A 21911-nucleotide genomic window follows, 5' to 3' on the forward strand; every position below is an offset into this window, starting at 1 on the left:
GATTCTACAAATCTCAATAGTTTTGAACCAAATCAGACCAGATCTGCTCTCACATCACCCAAACCTAGAGAATGGAAGTTCTTGAAAAACTATCCACAAAAAATTATAATCGGAGATCCATCACAAGGAGTCACCACAAGATCTTCAAATAGAAGGAAGATGGAACAAAATGACATTGCCTTCATATCTCAAATTGAATTTCAAAATATAAAAGAAACCCTTGAAGATCCATTATGGGTCAAAGTCATAGAAGAGGAGCTCATTCAATTTGAGAAAAATAAAATTTGACAATTGGTGCCAAGTTCCAATGGAAAAAAGGTGATGGGAACCAAATGGATCTTTCAAAACAAATTGGGTGAATATGGTTACATTGCAAGAAACAAAGCAAGATTTGTAGCTCAAGGATATGATAAAGAAGAAGGGATTAACTTCTATAAGTCTTTTGCCCTGGTTGCAAGAATGGAAGTAATAAGATGGTTGCTTGTTTATGCCGCACACAAACGATTTAAACTTTTTCAAATGGATGTCAAATATACCTTTATTATTGATAGAGAAGTGTACGTGGCACAACCTCCTGATTAAAAAAAAAAAGTTTTTTTCAAACCATGTTTTTAGACTTTCAAAAGTTCTTTATGGTTTGAGACAAGCTCCTATAGTTTGGTATAAAAGACTTAGTTCTTTCTTATTGAAAAATAATTTTCAAAGAAGTATCACGAATACAACTTTTTCTATTAAAGAATCTAATGATCATTTTATTATAGTTCAAATTTATGTGGATGATATTGTGTTTGGCTCGGCTAATGAAGCCTTGTGTGCTAATTTTGAAAATTTAATGACTAATGAGTTTGATATAAGTATGATGGGAGAACTCGCATTCTTTCTTGGACTCCAAATCAAACAAACTCCTATTAGCATTTTTATGCAATAAGGTAAATATGCCAAAGATTTGGTTAAGAAATTTGATTTAGAAAATTCGAAACAAATGAGCACACCAATGCATCCAAATTCTAAACTTGAAAAAGATGAAAATGACAAAGACGTGAATGAGACAAGGTATAGAGGAATGATTGAATCTCTCATGTACCTCACTTCCTCTAGACCAGATATAGTTCAAAGTGTTAGAGTTTGCTCTAGATTTCAATCACACCCAAAAGAATTTCATCTTTAAGCCGTCAAGAGAATCATTAGATATATACATGACGCTTCTGATTTTGGTCTTTGGTATCCTAAATCTGATGAGTTTTGTATAGTGGGTTATTACGATGCAGATTTTGCAGGTGATTAAGTTGATCGAAGGAGCACTTTTGTTGCTTTCTTGGATAGTCACTCAATGTGTGGTCCAGCAAGAAGCAAGCAACTGTAACATTATCTATGCCGAGGTTGAATACATAGCCGCATCCTCTTGTTGTTCACAATTATTGTGGCTTAAAACCCAATTTGCAGATTACAAATTGCAAGTCAATAGTATACCCTTAATGTGTGACAATATCAGTGCTATAATTTCTAAAATTCCCCTCTGTACTCTAGAATCAAGCGCATTAAAGTTAGATTTTACTCTATCAGAGAACATGTGCTAAAGAAAACCATTGAAATTGAATTTCTAAAATCTAAGGATCAACTTACTGATATATTTATAAAATTACTGTCTGAAGACAGATTTTGCAAGTTGAAAATTGCCTTGGATATTATTTGTACTGAATCATTGAATTATTGTGAAGATGTTGCTCTTTGGTTATTTTTGTCTCTTGGGTCAACAAGAGACAAAATTGGACAGATGATGAATCCCTCTAGGCTTTCTTGATATATAACTGAGTTTGGTACTTGTAAATGAATATGGGTCAAAGTTAAATCTTGTTGGTGGGCCTTTGTATTTTCTTAACACTACCATTGGGCCCAAAAGAGGATGTTCTATTCTATGAAGTGAGCCTCATTGAATTTTTAATCATAAATTTAAAATATTTATTTTTAGAATTTTTCACCAAGTTAAATCAAGTTCAATTTTTTAAAAATCTTTTAATTTGTCTTTTCAAATACTTACTTGCATATATTTTCAAATAAATTTTTAAAAACATTTTTTATTTTCTTTAAATATCATTTTGTGTTTTCAAAACTCAAGCATTTATAGCCGTTTCTCTTTGTAGCTCATATTCTCCTCCAACTTCCATCATTCTCATAACCACATTCATTAAGTATTTATAAAGAAGAGAAAGAAAATAGCTACTAGAAGAGGCATTGGTGTCTATCGTGCTCGAAGAAATCCTCTTCCAAAAGATCAAGCACACACCCACATTTATATATACTCTCATTTTTTTCGCATTCCTCTCCCGTTCCAGAAATCATGGTACAAACCAAGACAATTTCTCGCCGTCCATCAACGGCACCACCAGAGGCTAGGACATCTAGGGTTAACGCCGTCAAAAGGAAGAAGCCCATGACAGAGGAAGAACCATCCTTGTCTCCTCCTTTACATTCTTCATCTGGTCCACAAGGATGTTTTGTATCCTCGAGTAAAGCAACCAAAGGTAACTATAGATCCTTTCTTAAATTTGTAAAAAAACCTACAAACCCTAATTCTGTTGGGTTCAAGTCTCATTTAGATAACTTTTCATACTCTTTTTCTGATCCTTTTCCATTTTCTTCTAGTATGAATTTTGAATTTCATAGTGCTATAATGTCTAACCGTCCATTGTGCTCAATCTACGTGGTTGATTTAAAGACTCTGACTAAAAAGGGGATAAACTTTGTTAATAATATTATTTATTTGGGTTGAAAAAATCTTTTTGAAATTAGAAAGTTAGTTTATCCCGATTTAGTTCGAGAATTTTACGCCAACATGTACTACCATGAAGAATCTGTTCACTCTTATATTAAGGGCCATGAAATTTATTTGAACAAAGAATTCATTAGTGAAGCCCTAAGTTACTATGATGTTGGTATCAATGCTTACCTCTCTAGTAAGTGAGATAATGATTTGGGCATTTCACATAAGGATATTTTGGCCAACATATGTGAGAACATATCACTCATGGATGGTGTCACCCCTAACTATCAAGCTTTAGGTTCTGTTAAAGCCCAGTTACACTGTATCATTACCCATATTCTCCTGCCACAAAGCGGGTCATCTCAAAGGGTTACTTGATGCGTGATCATCTTTCCTATCTTTTCCTAATGGATTTGCATCTAACTTGTTGAGTTTAATTAAGAATTAATTATATTTTAGCTACTATGGATGCTATTTTGAGTTTTGTGCAATTTTATTCATTTTAGGTAGCATTCGGACGGATTTGGTGAAGTTTCTGCAGAGAAAGAGAAGAAACTAAGGAGATGACCAGCGAATACCGACGCGGACGCATGGCTCACGTGACCGCGCGGAATGGAGGAATTTGCAATGATGCGATCGCGTGCCTGACGCGAACGCATGGACTGGAATCTGCACAAATGGCGCGAACGCGTGACCGACGCGTCCGCGTGACTCGCGAAAAAGGACATGCGCCACGTGCAGAAAACACAGATTGGAAGCTGCAGAATGGACAAATCAAATGGTCCCCACCCATCAGCTAAAGACTTGTTAATTAATTCGAATTTAAATTCAAATCTTATTTTAGGAAAAGATATTATTTTTATTTTAATTTTAGATATTTGATTTTTAAATTATTAGGATTAGTGATAAAAGGGATCTCAACAGGGTGGTTCCAACAACATTTTTATTCCACAACATTATTCCATACAAATTTACATTCCATATTCCATGAGTAACTAATCCTCCATTGTTAAGATTAGGAGCTCTGTCTATTGTATGGATTGATAATATTATTTTTCTATTTTAATTCATGTTTTGATTTATATTTCAATAATTATTTTCGTTCTTCATTTTATGAATTTGGGTGGAACGGAAGTATGACCCATGTTCTAATTGAGTTCTTGTATAACTTGGAAAAGCTCTTTACTTGAACAATAGCTTGAAAATATATTATCCTAAATTTCTAATTGTTTGTATTTAACGGGATACGTGACATATAATCCCTTTATTTTTGGATAATTAGGATTCTTGTGGCATATAAACTAGAATTTGATCGTTACCCTCTAATTGGAATTGATTGACCAAAGAATTGGCAGTTGATGAATTTTAGAGGAGACTAGAAAGGTATAAGGAATTAGGGTCTAGTCACACATAGTTTGCCATGAATTAAATCTTACATGATTAAAATTAGTTAATAAGAAAAGTCAATCCAGAAAATAGATAACTCTAAAGCCTTAATTGCTTTTTCTATATTTTATTCCTAATTTATTTATCTGCTTGTCTTTAATATTTTTAATATTGTTTAATGTCTTTTGAACTCCCAAACATTATTTTCTATTTGTCTAACTAATCCTATCAAACACTATTATTGCTTAATCCATCAATTCTCGTAGGATCGATCCTTACTCACGTAAGGTATTACTTGGTACGACCCGGTGCACTTGCCGGTAAGTTAGTAGATTACAAATACCGCACCAAGTTTTTGGCGTCGTTGCCAGAAATTGATTGTGATTAACAACTATTCGTTGTTTGATTGTTTAGATTAGATAATTTTTCTTTTAACTAGTTTTATTTTATTATTATTAATTTTTATTTTTATTTTTCATTTTTGTTTATTTTGATTACGGTAAATTTTTTTATTTCCTTCGATCTTTCGTTCCTTAAGTCGTGCCCCCTCCCATGTTTTCTTTTTACTTCCTTTTTGCTTTTGATTTTTTTTCTTTTTTTTCTTTTTTTCTTTTTCTTCTTTCGTCCGTTTTTAATTTTTTTTTAATTATTTTTATTTTTATTTTATTTAAATAAATAAAAAATTAGCACTAATATTTTTCTTTAATTTCTAAAACTAAGTTTGATGTCCTCTATTTATTTTTATTTTTATTTTTATTTTTTCTGTTTATTTTATTTTTAAAATTTTCGAATTTTTATTTATTTATTTAGTATTTTTATTTTATTATTTTATACAGGTTACCTCACAGGGACTTCTCTATACTTTGACGTAGAGAGTCCCATATTTTCTTGTCTTCTGGTTGTTTATGCGCAGGAACAGAAACAAAGAACATCTTTTAGACTTTGATCCTGAACCTGAAAGAACTTTCAGGCGACGTTTACAACAAGCAAGACTTTACAAGGCTGCAGAATCGACTATGGCAAATAATAATGCTAATGCCAATGTGGTAAATTCGAATGGGGATGATCAACAGAGGAGAGTGCTTGGCTCTTATTCTGCCCCTACTGCGGATCTTTATGGAAAAAGTATTGTGGTGCCTCCTATAAATGCAAACAACTTTGAGTTGAAGCCACAATTGGTCACCCTGGTGCAACAAAATTGCCAGTATCATGGACTTCCTCATGAAGATCCAAATCAGTTCATATATGATTTTCTGTAGATATGTGATACTGTGAAGACAAATGGAGTGAATCCAGAGGTGTACAGACTCATGCTTTTCCCGTTTGCTCTGAGGGATAAAGCAAAGCTATGGCTAGATTCCCAACCAAAGGAGAGTCTGAATACTTGAGAAAAGGTCGTTACTGAATTTCTCACTAAATTTTTCCCATCAAAAAAGCTGACTAAGCTTAGGTTGGAGGTTCAGACTTTCAGACAGAAGGAGGGTGAAACTCTTTATGAAGCTTGGGAGAGATACAAGCTACTGACTAGGCAATGCCCTCCGGACATGTTCTCCAAATGGACCCAACTAGATATCTTCTATGAAGGCTTGGGTTAGATGTCCAAGATGAGCTTAGATACTTCTGCAGGCGGTTCATTGCACAAGAAGAAGACACCAGAGGAGACTATTGAGCTAATTGAATTGGTTGCAAGCAACCAATATTTACACTCATCTAACAGGAATCCTGTGAACTCTGAGACCCCCAAAAGAGAGGCGTGTTGGAAGTAGAAGCTGTTAATGCTCTTCTTGCTCAGAACAAGCTGATGTCTCAGCAAATATATCTACTTACTCAACAGATGGGTGGCATGTAAGTTTCAGCTATCAACACCCAAAATCCACCACAGGAAGTCTCCTATGACATGGCAGGTAACTCTATGCAAAATGATAATTATGATTATGCTCAACCCTCTTCTGAACAGGTGAATTACATGGGGAGTGGTCATAGGAATTCCAACAATAATCCATATTCTAAAACATACAACCAGGAATGGAGAAATCACCCAAATTTTGGGTGGAGAGATCAACCTCAGAGACCTCAGAACTTCAACAATAGTTCTCAGGGCGGTTTTCAACAGAACAACTATAATAACCGCCAATTTTAGTCTCAGCAACAACAACCACCTCAGCAGAAAAATTCTAAATCCCAAAAAGATTCTAAATGGGAGATGATGATGAGTTTCATGCAAGAGACCAGAGCCTCCATTAGAAACTTGGAGGTGCAAATGGGTCAAATGAGCAATCAATTACCTGAAAGGTCTTCAAATACATTCCCTGGTGATACAATGGTGAACCCAAGAGAAGATTGCAAGGCTATTCAATTGAGAAGTGGTAAGGTAGCTGGTTCTGAGATCAAGGTCAATGAAGATCTAGTTGAAAAGGAAACTCCAGAGGAGAAGAAGGAAGAAGTAGAGCACGCTCCTCCTAAGTGTGCAGACAACCCATTTCCTGACTCTCTTGACACTTATCCCACCTTACCAAAGGCCCCTGAATAAAAGCCAAAAATGCCATATCCTCAGAGGCTTCAGAAGGCATCCAAAGAAAAGTAATTCTCTAAATTTTTAGATGTCTTCAAGAAGTTGTAGATCAACATCCCTTTTGCAGAGGCTCTGGAGCAAATGCCTCTCTATGCTAAATTTATGAAAGAGTTGTTGACCCACAAGAGGAATTAGAAGGAGCAAGAAACCGTAGTGTTAACCAAGGAATGCAGTGCTATTATTCAACACACCCTTCCTGAGAAGATGCCAGACCCAGGGAGCTTTGTCATTCCTTGCACCATTGGAGAAGTCGGCATTCAGAGAGCTTTATGTGATCTTGGAGCTAGCATCAACCTCATGCCACTTTCAGTGATGAAAAAGCTTCAAATTGAGGAGGTAAAACCCACTCGTATTTCTCTTCAACTTGCTGATCTTTCCATTAAATTACTGATGAATGGATTTTTGACGGTTTAGAATTTCACAAATAAATTCTCGTTGCAAGTATAGTTTCTAAACCAATCACTAATCCTTTCATACAAAAAGTTGTTTGTCACTAGTACAAACCCCTAAAATTTATAAACCGAAGTATTGGGCCTCGGGTCGTTCTCCCTAGGAATTACAATAAAGTGTCTTGTTATTGGTTATGAGTTATTTTGGGGTTTTGGATAAGAAGCATGAAAGATAAATGGTAAGAAAGTAAACTAATGGCTAAAAAGGTCTTGGCAAGGGTTGGTGGTCAAAGATCTCTATCCTAATCACTAACCACAATATGAGAATTAGCAAGGATTAATCTCATTAAATCATCCTCTAACTAGTAGTAAAGGAAAGTCAAATGAGCTATATCAATCCTAGTCCATAAGTCCTAACTCTCCACTAATTCAATTAGTGAGAACTAGAGTCAATGAATCCCAATCATCAATTACTTGGACATTAGTAACTCAAGAGTTCCTAAGTTACCTTTCCAAGCCAAGAACATAAAACTCTACTCTAAAATCCAACCAAGCATTTCATCAAACACTTGGAAGGCATAAAAGGAAAGCATAGTAAAATTGCAAGAAAAGTAAATCTACACTACTCAATTTGCAAGGAATTAAACAACAACAAATCAAATGAACACAATTATTATGATTTACCTTGAATTGAATTGAAAGAGAAAGGAAGGAACAAAAGTAGATCTACAACAAAATGCAAGAACAACATAAAGGAAATTACAACAAAAGGATGGAAGAAGAATGAATGTAACAACAAGGAATTGAGAAGATAGAAGTAGAAGAAGATGAATTAAAATCTAGATCTAAGAACTAAACCTAATCCTAATTCTAGAGAGAAGTGAGAGCTTCTCTCTCTAGAAACTAACTACAAAGCTAAACTAAACTAATTGGTAACTAACACATGTTTCCCTCTTCACTCCTTGGGTTAAATAGCATCAGAAATGAGTTGGATTGGGCCCACAAGGCTTTAGAATTCGTTGGCCACGTTTTGCTTTAAGTGACTAGGTGGCAGCAACGACGCGTGCGCGACTTTGCGCGTGCGCGCCACCATACGTGTAGCAACTATGGCAAATCTTATATCGTTTCGAAGCCCCGGATGTTAGCTTTCCAACTCAACTGGAACCGCATCAATTGGACCTCTGTAGCTCAAGTTATGGTCGTTTAAGTGCAAAGAGGTCGGCTTGACAGCTTCCCGGTTCTTTCATTTCTTCATGAGTTCTCCAACTTTTCATGCTTTCTTTCTTCATTCCCTTGATCCAATCTTTGCCTCCTAAACCTTAAATCACTTAAAAAACATATCAAGGCATCTAGTAGAATCAAGGTGAACTAAATTTAGCTATTTTAAGTCCTAAAAAGCATGTTTTCACTCTTAAGCACAATTAAGGGAGAAGTTATAAAACCATGCTATTTCATTGAATAAATGTGGGTAAAAGGTGATAAAATCCCCAAAAATCAATACAAGATAAACCCTACAAATGGGGTTTGTCAACCTCCCCACACTTAAACCAAGCATGTCCTCATGCTTAAGCCAAGAGAGAAACAAAGGGTATCAACATTTATTCAATGAAATCTAGCTAAATGCAACCCAAACTATATGCAATTATCTACATGAATGCAAGTGCTTGGTCAAAATAAATCAATTCCCAAGATGCATATATGCACAAGGGCTAAAGGTATTAACAACCATGCCAATCCACAATTGAATTGAGCTATTAAATATTTTTACAAACTTGCATGAAGAATGATGATCATAGGTGAAAACATGTAATTGAGCATCAAACCCTCACCGGATGTGTTTGCACTCTATTCGCTCAAGTGTTTAGGGTTGATTCACTCAATTCTCCTCTATTTCATGCTTTCCAAGATTTGTTTTTCTTCTAACAATCAACATTTATTTCATGCATGCATACAAGTATCATGAGGTCTTTTCATTGGTTGTAATGGGGCTAGGGTCAAGGTAGGATCATATATGGCTAGTGGGCTTAGGATTTGAATCTTTGATTAACTTAAACTTTCCCACCTAACCTATATAATGACCTATACAATTAAGTACTAATCTAACTACCCATTCCTCACTTTTTCACATACTCATGCATTTTCTTTTCATTTCACAACTCATATGCATTGATCTTATTGAGCTTCACCTTGGGGCATTTTGTCCCCTTTTTATTATTTTTATTCTTTTTTTCTTTCTTTTTCTATTTTTTTTCTATACTTTTCATATATTTTTTTTGTTTTTCTCATTTTTTCTTTCTTTCAAACTATATACAAGAGTACCAATGCATAAGGTCTATACATTTAATCAATACATGAGCATGTACCCAATTCCCAACATTTACAATAATAATACAAAACTACCCTTTTATTCACCCAATGTCCCAAGGTTCCCACACTTGAATGATACACACACTCTAGCCTAAGCTAATCAAAGATCCAAATAAGGACATTTATTATTTTTCGCTTTAAGGCTTGTAATGTGCTAAATTAAGAACAGGTGGGTTAATCGTAAGCTCAAATTTGGCTAACAATGGAAGATAAAAGGTAAGGCCATTTGGGTAAGTGAGCTAAATGAAATGATGGCCTCAATCACATAAATGCATGAATACACAAAATAATGGACATAAAGAATCAAACAAATCAAAGATTACAATCATAGAAAGAGAATAATGCACACAAGAAGGAAAAATAAGTGGTTATAAGATGTAACCACACCGTTAGGCTCAAATCTCACAAGCTTGTGTTCTTAGCTCATAAATTATGTTCCACAAAATATATAATTCAAGCAAGTTCTATGAAAAGTTTTCCACTCAAATCAATTGGTGCCCTATAGATAGAAATCCTTGGAAAATTTCATTATTTTGACTAAGCTTATTGTGTATATATATGCAAAAATAAGAAAATGCAACAAAAATCTAAAAAACCTAAAATGAAATGCAAAAGTGTTGGGATTAGAAATTTGTCACCCAAAATCGCTGACCGGTCGGACGACCTCCCCACACTTAAAAGTTTGCACCGTCCTCGGTGCACTCAAAGATGAGCAAGGGGGTGCGGCGACTCTCCGGATTGCTATGTGTTCTTTCTTCCACTTCCACGGTTGCTTGTGGTGCATTCGTTATGAAAAACAAAAATATAACACCATAAGATGAGAAGATATAAAAGCAAGGAAGCATACATTGTTGGAATGAGGTAAATCACTAGAATGAGGTGAGTGAATTAGTGTGACATTAAGAAATATTAGGTGTGTGAATTCTAAATTGCGCGGTTTAGAATACACATTAGCATAAAAGCTATGTCACAAAAGAAGCATGCACTTCACTTATCCTAGTGTGCTTGAGATGCTTTAAGTAAGCTTGTAAGGTAAGACAAGCATTAGAGAAGCATCAAAGCATTCAAGTCAAACATATAGATGGATATAATCATGAACACAAGGCATTAAGGTAAATGCACAACATCATCCATCAAGAGGTTGCCTAATCGAGGGAAAAGGATCCAAATCACATGGTGGCTAGCTACAACATGCAATTCAAAAGAGTTATAAGCTCGAAGACAATGCTCATCACTTGGTATTTTTCAAAAGGTAAGCATGAAGAACTCAAAACCAAGTGGCAAAAGGTAACCTCAACAATAGAATCCAACAATGATTATAAACATAATGATGTTAAGATAACATCCCTTCTTAAAACTCAGCAGCAATTAATGGTAGACAAGAATAACAATCCAACACTTACAATGAAAAAGAGAAAATGAAATGAAAACTAACTAAAACTAACTAATGAACCAACTAACTAACTAATTAACTAACTAACTAACTAATTAACGAACTAAAATAAATGGTTATTAATGGTGTTTGGGAGTGTTGGATGAGGGGTAGTAGGAGGGAAGAAGAAAGGAGAAGGAAAGAAATAGAAAGAGGAGAAGAAAAGAAGTGGATGGGAGAAAGGGTATCCACGCGTACAGTTAAAGTAGGACCATTTATTTTTCCTGTTGATTTTGTTATATTAGACATGGAAGAGGAGGTAAAACCCTCTATTATACTTGGTAGACCATTTTTAGCTACAGGTAGAGCTCTGATTGATGTACAAAAGGGTGAATTAACCCTGAGAGTCAATGAAGAACAGGTGGTCCTAAATATTTTTGAAGCTCTCAAGCACCCTAATGATTCTGAAGGGTGTATGAAAATAGATGTTATTGAACCACTTGTTCAAGAAGTACTGGAAGCTGAGGTACTTAATGATGTTCTGGATCCTATTTTTGAGTGTGAATTAGTTGAAGTTGACGATTCACCACCCCAAAAGGAGCTGCTGAACACGCCAATCAAGGAGAAGGAAGCCCCCAAGCTTGAGCTCAAACCCTTACCCCCTTCTTTGAAATATGTGTTCTTGGGTGGAAATGATTCATATCCAGTGATTATTAGCTCTTCTCTGAAGCCTGAAGAAGAGAAGGCGCTTATTTCAGTGCTCAAGAGCCATAAAACAGCTCTTGGGTGGACCATTAGTGACTTGAAAGGGATTAGTCCAACCAAGTGTATGCACAAGATCCTCCTTGAAGATGATGCCAAACCAGTTGTGCAACCACAAAGGAGACTCAATCCAACTATGAAAGAGGTGGTCCAAAAAGAGGTAATGAAGTTATGGGAAGCAAGTATTATTTACCCTATTTCTGACAGTCCTTGGGTAAGTCCTGTGCAGGTAGTTCCCAAGAAGGGAGGGATGACGGTGATCAAGAATGAAAAGAATGAGCTTATTCCTACAAGAACAGTCACAGGATGGAGAATGTGCATAGATTACAGGAGGCTCAACACTGCTACAAGGAAGGATCATTTCCCCCTCCCTTTCATTGATCAGATGCTTGAGAGGTTAGCTGGTCATGCCTTTTATTGTTTTCTAGATGGATATTCTGGATATAATCGAATTGCAGTGGACCCTCAAGATCAAGAGAAGACAGCATTCACATGCCCCTTTGGAGTATTTGCCTACAGGAGAATGCCATTTGGACTTTGCAATGCTCCAGCAACTTTTCAGAGGTGTATGCTTTCAATTTTTTCTGATATGGTTGAAAAGTTTATTGAGATATTTATGGATGACTTTTCTGTTTTTGGTAATTTTTTGAATCCTGTCTTAAACATTTATCTCTTGTCTTGAAACGGTGTCAAGAATTAAACCTTGTTTTAAATTGAGAAAAATGCCATTTTATGGTTACAGAAGGCATTGTTCTTGGACACCGGATTTCAAGTAAGGGGATTGAGGTTGACAGAGCAAAGGTGGAGGTAATTGAAAAATTACCACCACCAACTAATGTTAAGGCAATTAGGAGTTTCTTGGGTTATGCAGGATTTTATAGAAGATTTATAAAGGATTTTTCTAAAATTGCTAAACCATTGAGCAACATGTTGGTTGTTGATGTTCCTTTTGTTTTTGATTCTGATTGTCTGCATGCTTTTGAAACTTTGAAGGCAAACCTTACCTCTGCTCCCATTATAGCTCCTCCTGACTGGGATTTACCATTTGAATTAATGTGTGATGCTAGTGATTTTGCTATAGGAGCTGTTTTAGGACAAAGGCATGGTAAGCTTGTACATGTCATTTATTATGCCAGTCGTGTGTTAAATGATGCTCAAAAGAATTACACAACTACAGAAAAGGAATTATTAGCTGTTGTGTATGCTGTTGATAAGTTTAGGTCCTATTTACTTGGTTCTAAGGTTATTGTTTATACTGATCATGCTGCTTTGAAGTACCCTCTAACCAAGCAGGATTCTAAACCAAGATTAATCAGATGGGTGTTGCTCCTTCAGGAGTTTGATATTGAGATAAAAGACAGGAAAGGGTCAGAAAATCAAGTAGCTGACCATCTCTCCCGAATTGAGCATGAAGCAGGAGTACAACCACCCACAGCTGTGACTGAGACATTTCCAGATGAGCAATTGTTCCTCATTCAGCAGGCTCCATGGTTTGCAGACATTACAAATTATAAGGCCATGAATTTTATTCCAAGGGAGTACAACAGGCAACAAGTAAAGAAGCTATTGACTGATGCAAAGTACTACATTTGGGAGGAACCATACCTTTTTAAAAGGTGTTCAGATGGTATAATAAGGAGATGTGTCCCAGATGAAGAAACACAGCAGATTCTTTGGCACTGTCATGGTTCTGAATATGGAGGCCACTTTGGTGGTGAAAAGACAGCTACAAAGGTCCTTCAGAGCGAATTCTACTGGCCTACTCTCTTCAGAGATTCAAGAAAATTTGTGAAGCACTGTGACAGATGTGCAAAAGCCACAAATCTCCCTGCCAATCACGAAATTCCACAGCAGGGGATTCTTGAGGTTGAGTTATTTGATGTGTGGGGTATTGATTTCATGGGACCTTTCCCACCCTCACATTCAAACAACTATATTCTAGTAGCAGTCGACTATGTGTCCAAGTGGGTGGAAGCTGTAGCTTTGCCCACCAATGATGCCAAGGTGGTAATGAGCTTTCTTCAGAGATATATTTTTATCCGGTTTGGTGTCCCAAGGACACTCATTAGTGATGGAGGAAGTCACTTCTGTAACAGACAGCTGGACTCTCTTCTGCATAGATATGGAGTCCGTCATAAAGTGGCAACCCCCTATTACCCTCAGACAAGTGGATAGGTTGAAGTTTTCAACAGGAAACTTAAGAGAATTTTAGAGAAGACCGTCAGTATTTCAAGAAAGGACTGATCTAGGAAGCTTGATGATGCTCTCTGGGCATACCGGACAGCGTACAAGACTCCTATTGGCATGTCCCCTTATCAGTTAGTCTATGACAAATCCTGTCACTTACCAGTCGAACTGGAGCATAAAGCTTACTGGGCAATCAGATATCTGAATCTTGATTCAGAAGCTGCAGAAATTAAGCGGATGCTTCAGTTGAATGAGCTTGATGAATTTAGATACTCAGGCTACGAGAATGCCAAGCTCTATAAGGAGAGAACTAAGCTATTGCATGACAAGAAGATAGCCATCAGAGTCTTTGAGCCAGGACATAGAGTGCTTCTATATAATTCAAGGCTCAAATTCTTTCCCGGGAAGTTGAAATCCCGGTGGTCAGGACCGTTTGTGGTTACCAGAGCTTCACCATATGGTCATGTGGAAATACAGGGAGAGAATTCTGACAGGAAATTTACAGTGAATGGCCAGAGGTTGAAGCACTATCTTGGAGGCGAGATTGATCGCCATAGGTCTACTTATCTGCTGAACTAGCAGAGCTGATTGTCAAGCTAGTGACGTTAAAGAAGCGCTTGTCGGGAGGCAACCCGATAAATTTGTATCCTTAGCTATTTTTCGTAGTAGTAGTTTTCTTAGTTATTTTATTTTTTATTGAGTTCTTACTAATTTTCTGATCATGCAGCCATGTTCTTCCAGGAACCGAACACCTCAAGCTATATTTCAAAAAAAAAAGGGGCGGGGGAGGCACACGACGCGCAAGCGTCATTGACGCGGACGCGTCAATCATGTGTGCGTGAAAAATGAAAATTGACAGAGAGTTGCGCGGGAATGGCGATGGACTCATGCCTTTAGCAAAAACGATCCCACGCGAACGCGTACCCTACGCGTTCGCGTCGTTTGTGATTTTCGCCATTCACGCGGGCGCGTCACCCACGCGGATGCGTGACCCGAAAAATCGACGTAAAAGGTGTCTGGACAGAGAGTTATGTTGGCTTGAGGCAAGAAGTGTGCTAAAAGCACAAATTTGGTCACGCGGACGCGTGACTGACGCGTTCGCGTCAGTTGCACATATGGCCATCCACGTATGCGCATGCACGACGCGTTATTTGGCTCCCAAGCCATGCGAACAGAAAGTCATGCGGGCGCGCGGTTGGCTTCGCGCGAATCGCACAAAATCTAGGACACGCGGACGCGTGCCTGACGCTAACGCATCATTATGAAGAATGCGCGACGTACGCGATCGCATGCATGACGCGAACGCGTCGTTTGCGCCACCCAATTTTCTTTCTCTCTCTCTCCCAATCCTAATTCTCTCTTATTCTCTTATCCTTTTATTTTTCTTTCATCTTAATATTTGTCTCTTCTATTTTCAGTTCTTGTTTGCTTGAGGACAAGCAAACCTTTAAGTTTGGTGTTGACGCTTCGCTTAAGGGTTTTCTGTTTATTCCTATGGCACAAAAAGGGAGGCGAATCATCTTCACAAAGGAGCGCAACCTGAAGAATAAAACAACCGCTAAGATAACCCAGGTGGTTGAGTTCCTTTCATTTTTTTATTCTCTCCTGCTTTTATTATGTATGTTCCAATTTTCTGCTACTTTGTTTTGTTTATTGCATGATCCTTTATTAGTAGATTCATAGGGTTCTAGCTTAATTTTTTTGTTAAGTGCTTTAATTCTAAAAGATGTCTCATGCATTGCCCACTAAGCTTGAAATCAAAAAGAAAGAAGAACAGATGTAGTGCATGAGAATTTGAGTTTAATTTTTAGAGTAGTCTCATTTACTTAGATGTGGTGGTATTTTCTGTAATTCTGAATGAATGCTTGAACAGTGCATATTTTTTATAGTGAAGTTTATGTATGTTAAAATTGTTGGCTCTTGAAAGAATAATGAAAAAAAGAGAAATGTTATTGATAATTTGAAAAATCATAAAATTGATTCTTGAAGCAAGAAAAAGTAGTGAAAAACACAAAGCTTGCGGAAAAAAATATTTCAAAAAAATAAATAAATAAAATAAAATACAAAGAGAGAAAAAGAAAAAGCAAGCAGAAAAAGCCAATAACCCTTTAAACTAAAAGGCAAAGGGTAAAAAGGATCCAAGACTTTGAGCATTAATGGATAGGAGAGCCCAAAGGAATAAAATCCTGGCCTAAGCGGCTAAATCAAGCTGTCCCTAATCATGTGCTTGTGGCGTCAAGGTGTCAAGTGAAAAGCTTGAGACTGAGCGGTTAAAGTCGTGATCCAAAGCAAAAAGAGTGTGCTTAAGAACTCTGGACACCTCTAACTTGGGACTCTAGCAAAGCTGAGTCACAATGTGAAAAGGTTCACCCAGTTATGTGTTTGTGGCATTTATGTATTCGGTGGTAATACTGAAAAATAAAATGCTTAGGGTCAAGGCCAAGACTCATAAAGTAGCTGTGTTCAAGAATCAACATACTGAAGTAGGAGAATCAATAACACTATCTGGATTCTGAGTTCCTATGGATGCCAATCATTCTGAGCTTCAAAGGATAAAGTGAGATGCCAAAACTATTCAGGATTGCAGCTGTAAACCCCACTATAAGAAGAGACATGAGCTTAATCGAACTCTCATTCTCATGCAAATTCACATCCTAAGCTTATATTAGGTTTTGGTTGCTTGAGGACAAGCAATAGTTTAAGTTTGGTGTTGTGATGCGTGAGCATCTTTCCTATCTTTTCCTAGTGAATTTGCATCTAACTTGTTGAGTTTAATTAAGAATTAATTATATTTTAGCCACTATGGATGCTATTTTGAGTTTTGTGCAATTTTATTCATTTTAGGTAGCATTCGGACGGATTTGATAAAGTTTCTGCAGAGAAAGAGAAGAAACTAAGGAGATGACTAGCGAATACCGACGCGGACGCATGGCTCACGCGACCGCGCGGAATGGAGGAATTCGCAATGATGCGATCGCGTGCCTGACGCGAACGCATGGACTGGAATCTGCACAAATGGCGCGAACGCGTGACCGACGCGTCCGCGTGACTCGCGAAAAAGGACATGCGCCACGTGCAGAAAACACAGATTGGAAGCTGCAGAATGGACAAATCAAGTGGTCCCCACCCATCAGCTAAAGACTTGTTAATTAATTCGAATTTAAATTCAAATCTTATTTTAGGAAAATATATTATTTTAATTTTAATTTTAGATATTTGATTTTTAAATTATTAGGATTAGTGATAAAAGGGATCCCAACAGGGTGGTTCCAACAACATTTTTATTCCACAACATTATTCCATACAAATTTACATTCCATATTCCATGAGCAACTAATCCTCCATTGTTAAGGTTAGGAGCTCTGTCTATTGTATAGATTGATAATATTATTTTTTTATTTTAATTCATGTTTTGATTTATATTTCAATAATTGTTTTCGTTCTTCATTTTATGAATTTGGGTGGAACGGAAGTATGACCCATGTTCTAATTGAGTTCTTGACTTCTTGTATAACTTGGAAAAGCTCTTTACTTGAACAATAGCTTGAAAACATATTATCCTGAATTTCTAATTGTTTGTATTTAACGGGATACGTGACATATAATCCCTTTATTTTTGGATAATTAAGATTCTTGTGGCATATAAACTAGAATTTGATCGTTACCCTCTAATTGGAATTGATTGACCAAGAAATTGGCAGTTGATGAATTTTAGAGGAGACTAGGAAGGTCTAAGAAATTAGGGTCTAGTCACACATAGTTTGCCATGAATTAAATCTTACATGATTAAAATTAGTTAATAAGAAAAGTCAATCTAGAAAATAGATAACTTTGAAACCTTAACTGCTTTCTCTATATTTTATTCCTAATTTATTTATCTGCCTGTCTTTAATATTTTTAATATTGTTTAATGTCTTTTGAACTCCCAAACATTATTTTCTATTTGTCTAACTAATCCTATCAAACACTATTGTTGCTTAATCCATCAATCCTCGTGGGATCGACCCTTACTCACGTAAGGTATTACTTGGTACGACCCGGTGCACTTGCCGGTAAGTTAGTGAGTTACAAATACCGCACCATTACTCTTTGCGATACCTTGGTTCTCTATGCCATTATAAACAAAACTAAAATTTCATTTGCATATTTGATGATGCGTCATATGTATGACTATATCCGAAATGATAAAAATGTTTCATTATCATATATCATGTTTTCTATTTGTTTCTTTGAGTATTTTGGTGTTAATTCGAACAATAAGATCTAAGAGAATATAATTTCATCTCTTAAAGACGGTGGTTCAGTCAAACAAACTAAAAAAAAAAAGGGACTAAGATTGCTAAAGATGCGGCTATGGAAGAAGAAGATGATGAAAGCATCCCTTTTCCATCAGAAGCTGGTACATTTTCATCCAATAAGTATTTGGTCAATGGCATTGTAAAAGATGTCTTACAAGAATTTGTGAACTTAACCAAACATATGATCAACTCGAGCCAACAAGTTAGAAAATTGGCTATTCAAAATGAAAATTCTTTAAAAAAATCTCAAAGCCGAGTTGAGATACTTTTAAAGTACATTGAATCCTTTAAAGATGACCAAATGGTGTCTGAACAAGAAAAAGATTTGTGAAAAATTAAGGATGAGAGATCTGATGTCTAAGTCATTTGTCTCTAATGTAGATTATGAAATATTATTTTTTGATGTTTAAATCATGTTACTTTGATACCTTTTTAGTTTGTTTTAGATAACTGTAATAAGGATTTATAGACTTTTAACTCTGAACTGATTGAACTAATACATTTTTTGAAAACTAATAAATTTTTGTGCAGAAAATACTACCTTTTCTTGATAAAAAAGGGTGGAGTGAGTATGAAAAATGAATTGTTGGTTAGTTAATGCTGCTATTTTGCTTTAGCAATGCTGTTTTGTTTTAGTCGTAATGATTTTGTTGTGCTAATGATTTATTGAAGTTGTTGTTTTGCTTTAGATTTGATAAAATATTTTTTGACCATTGTTTGGATTGATATATTGGTCATATAATTACTTGATACTAAATAACAGTTTTTGAGAGCCTTATTAATATTTTCTGAAAATTTTATTTTCTCAAACTGATTCATTAGATTCGATTGGTACATAAAATTGCTTGAAAAATTATTTTTAATCTTAGATGATTGACATTATTTGTGAGTGTATTTTTTATATAGAAACTGCTTTTTGAATAACTATCATAGGTTGAGAAAAAAACTCACATTCAAAAAAAGTCAACAGAATGAAAGAAAAGATTAGTTCAACTTGAAGAATGAATCACCAAAGAAAAGTTCTTTTAACTCTTCTCATTTTTTTTACTTACAATTTATTTTATAATATTTGTTATCAAGGGGTAGATTGTTGAGTTTGAAAAAACAATAACAATAATTTGATGATGGATAAATATTACAATATTAGGCCAAAAGTTTAAAGTGTGTGAATAATGTGTTTGGCTAAGTGTGCAGGCCAAAATTAGAAGGAACTAGTCCAATGTTAGATCAAGCCCATGATCATCGCCTTCAGCTCACTTACTAACAAATGGCCCAAGAAATAGTTACATTATCACTGTCCAAGATAGAGAGAAATAACTCATTTTCTTCGAAATTAAAGCCAAAGTAACCGAACTCATTTTCTCTCCTCTATTCTCTAACCCACGTGAAGAAGTCTCAAAAGAAAGTAAAAAAAAAAAAAGAAGTCTAATTAGGGGTCTAATCAAGAAGAAAAAGTGGATTATCAAAATCAAGAAACAAAAAAAAAGAAAGAAGAAAGTCAAAAGTTAAGGCTCAAAAGTAAAGATCAAATCCGAAGGTGAATCGAAAAATTATTTCTCTATTTGTAATTTATTATTGCTTGTTGAAGATATTTTTTTCCTATACGTCCCGAACGAAAAACTTAAAAAAAATGGAGGGTATGAAACTTTGTGACAAATCAATGGTCAAGGACCAAACTTGGAGCTAAAGTATTGATGAATGGCTCAGATTTTTTAAGAAATTTGAAAAAGGAAGAAAGAGAAGCAACTAGATAAAAATGCATGTTTGCTTTATTCATTGTTGTTGTCACATCTTTCTTCTGCGCTACTGCTGTTGTTGCTGTGTTATTTGGAGAAGAAGAAGTCAAAGATGTTCAAGCCAAGTTTCAAATTTTGGAAGCTTTACTCCTCTATTAAAGGAGTAAACAGCCAGAGATCGAGGCAAGAAGTGAGCACACAAGTTTGGGTCTTCATAACTTTCAAGCTAATCCTTCTCCTCCTTCATGAGTTTACATTAAATTTTTTGTTCTTCAGTGTTCATCTTTCTTTGTTTCTTTTCAATAAAAAATGCATTAAGTGAGGTAGTAGTAAAAGTCATTGAGAAAAAAAGTAAAGAGAGTTATCCAAAAAAAGTCAGAAAATTATGTCAAACTCTTTTGTATGTATTTCTGTTTTATACACATGATCTTGAGGAAATTTTTTTGCTAAGTTGGGTGAACAATTAGTGATTGTAAGTCTAGGGAGTGAACTTAGCAAAATCTAGCTTAGGTAGAAGTTGGGTTTGTCCCATATAAAATTGGGTTGGATCCTAAGAAAATTGGTGTTTGTAAACATTGTGAAAGATAGTGAAAATTCTTCTCCTTTTGTGAAGGAAAATGAATGTAGGTCACATTACACATAGTAACTGAATCATGATACATGACCGTGTAATTTTTTCTTCTCTATTCTTCTTCTGTTTTTCCTCGATATGAGACAAAATAAAAATGTCTTCTGCATTATCTATTTCATAGAAGTCATAGCTATTCAAAAGCAAAGAGTTATTCTATTTTTGATCACATCGTAAAAAGACAAAATAAAATTGTATCTTGAAGTTTTTACATAATAGAAACTAAATTTAAATCTAATAAAAAATAAAAACTAAAAAGTAAAAAGAAATTTAAAAAAGACTATAAATTTAAATTTTTTTCTCTAGACCATTTACAAATTTTCATAATAGAAAAAATATTATATGTTTATTTACAGAAATGATGAATTTTATAATTAATTTTTTTATTTTATTTTATTTATAATTATTTTGTGTTTATCTTCGTAAATTTTTGTGTTTAGTTTCATAAAATTCTATGCTTTTCATTGTTTATTTTAGGAACAACATTTTATAACAAAATTAAAAAAAAACGCATAAATTTTTTAATAAAACACATCATCTTGTGGATGAAAACATAGTATGTATCTTTTTATTTTTTTTCTTATTATGGGGGATAATATACAACACAAAAATTTAAGGAAAGTACAAAAATTTTACTATTTTTGATATTTTGACTTCTTTTCCACCTCAACTCAGTAATAAATGATTAGAAAAAATATAAAACCTCTGAAAAGAAAACACACAATTTTATAAATAAAAATATAAAAATTCACATTTTTTTTGTCTTCTCATTAACGATAAACATGAAAATTTTTTAAAAATAACATAAAAATTTTTAAATAAAAATACCAAAATTTTTATTTTTTTTATTCTTCCCCTCTCCTTTGCCATAAACATTTAGGAAAAAACACATAATTTTGTGAATAAAAATATAGAAATGTTGTATTTTTTATTTTATTTTTTGTTTTTTCTTTAATGATAAATATAGAATTTTTTTAAAAAAATACAAAAATTTATAAACAAAATCACATAAATTCTACTTTTTTTCCTCCTACTTCTTCCGCTTCTTATTTGCTTTTTGATTTTTATTCTATTTCTCTTATTTTCTTTTATATTTACTCTTAAAAAAATAAAGAAAAAATACAAAATAAAAAAGTAACAAAAATACAAAATACAATAGTAGAAGAAGAAGAAAGAAAAGAAGAAAAATTAAAAAAAATAAAAGGCAAAAAAATACAAACATGTGTGATTTATGCACATATTTATGTAAATAATTTTTGTTAGACTAATGAATTATTTAATTACTAAAAAAAGATTTATTTATTTAGTATTTTTATAAAAATTTAGTTAATATATATTTTAAAAATATAAATTAAAATTATTAATTTAAAAAAATTTCAACAAATATATAATAAGGATATTAAAAATTAATTTTTGAGTAAAGTATCGTTTTTGTCCTCAACGTTTGGGGTAA

Source organism: Arachis hypogaea, chromosome 16 (genome assembly GCF_003086295.3).
Source record: "Arachis hypogaea cultivar Tifrunner chromosome 16, arahy.Tifrunner.gnm2.J5K5, whole genome shotgun sequence".
In the NCBI taxonomy this organism is placed as follows: domain Eukaryota; kingdom Viridiplantae; phylum Streptophyta; class Magnoliopsida; order Fabales; family Fabaceae; genus Arachis; species Arachis hypogaea.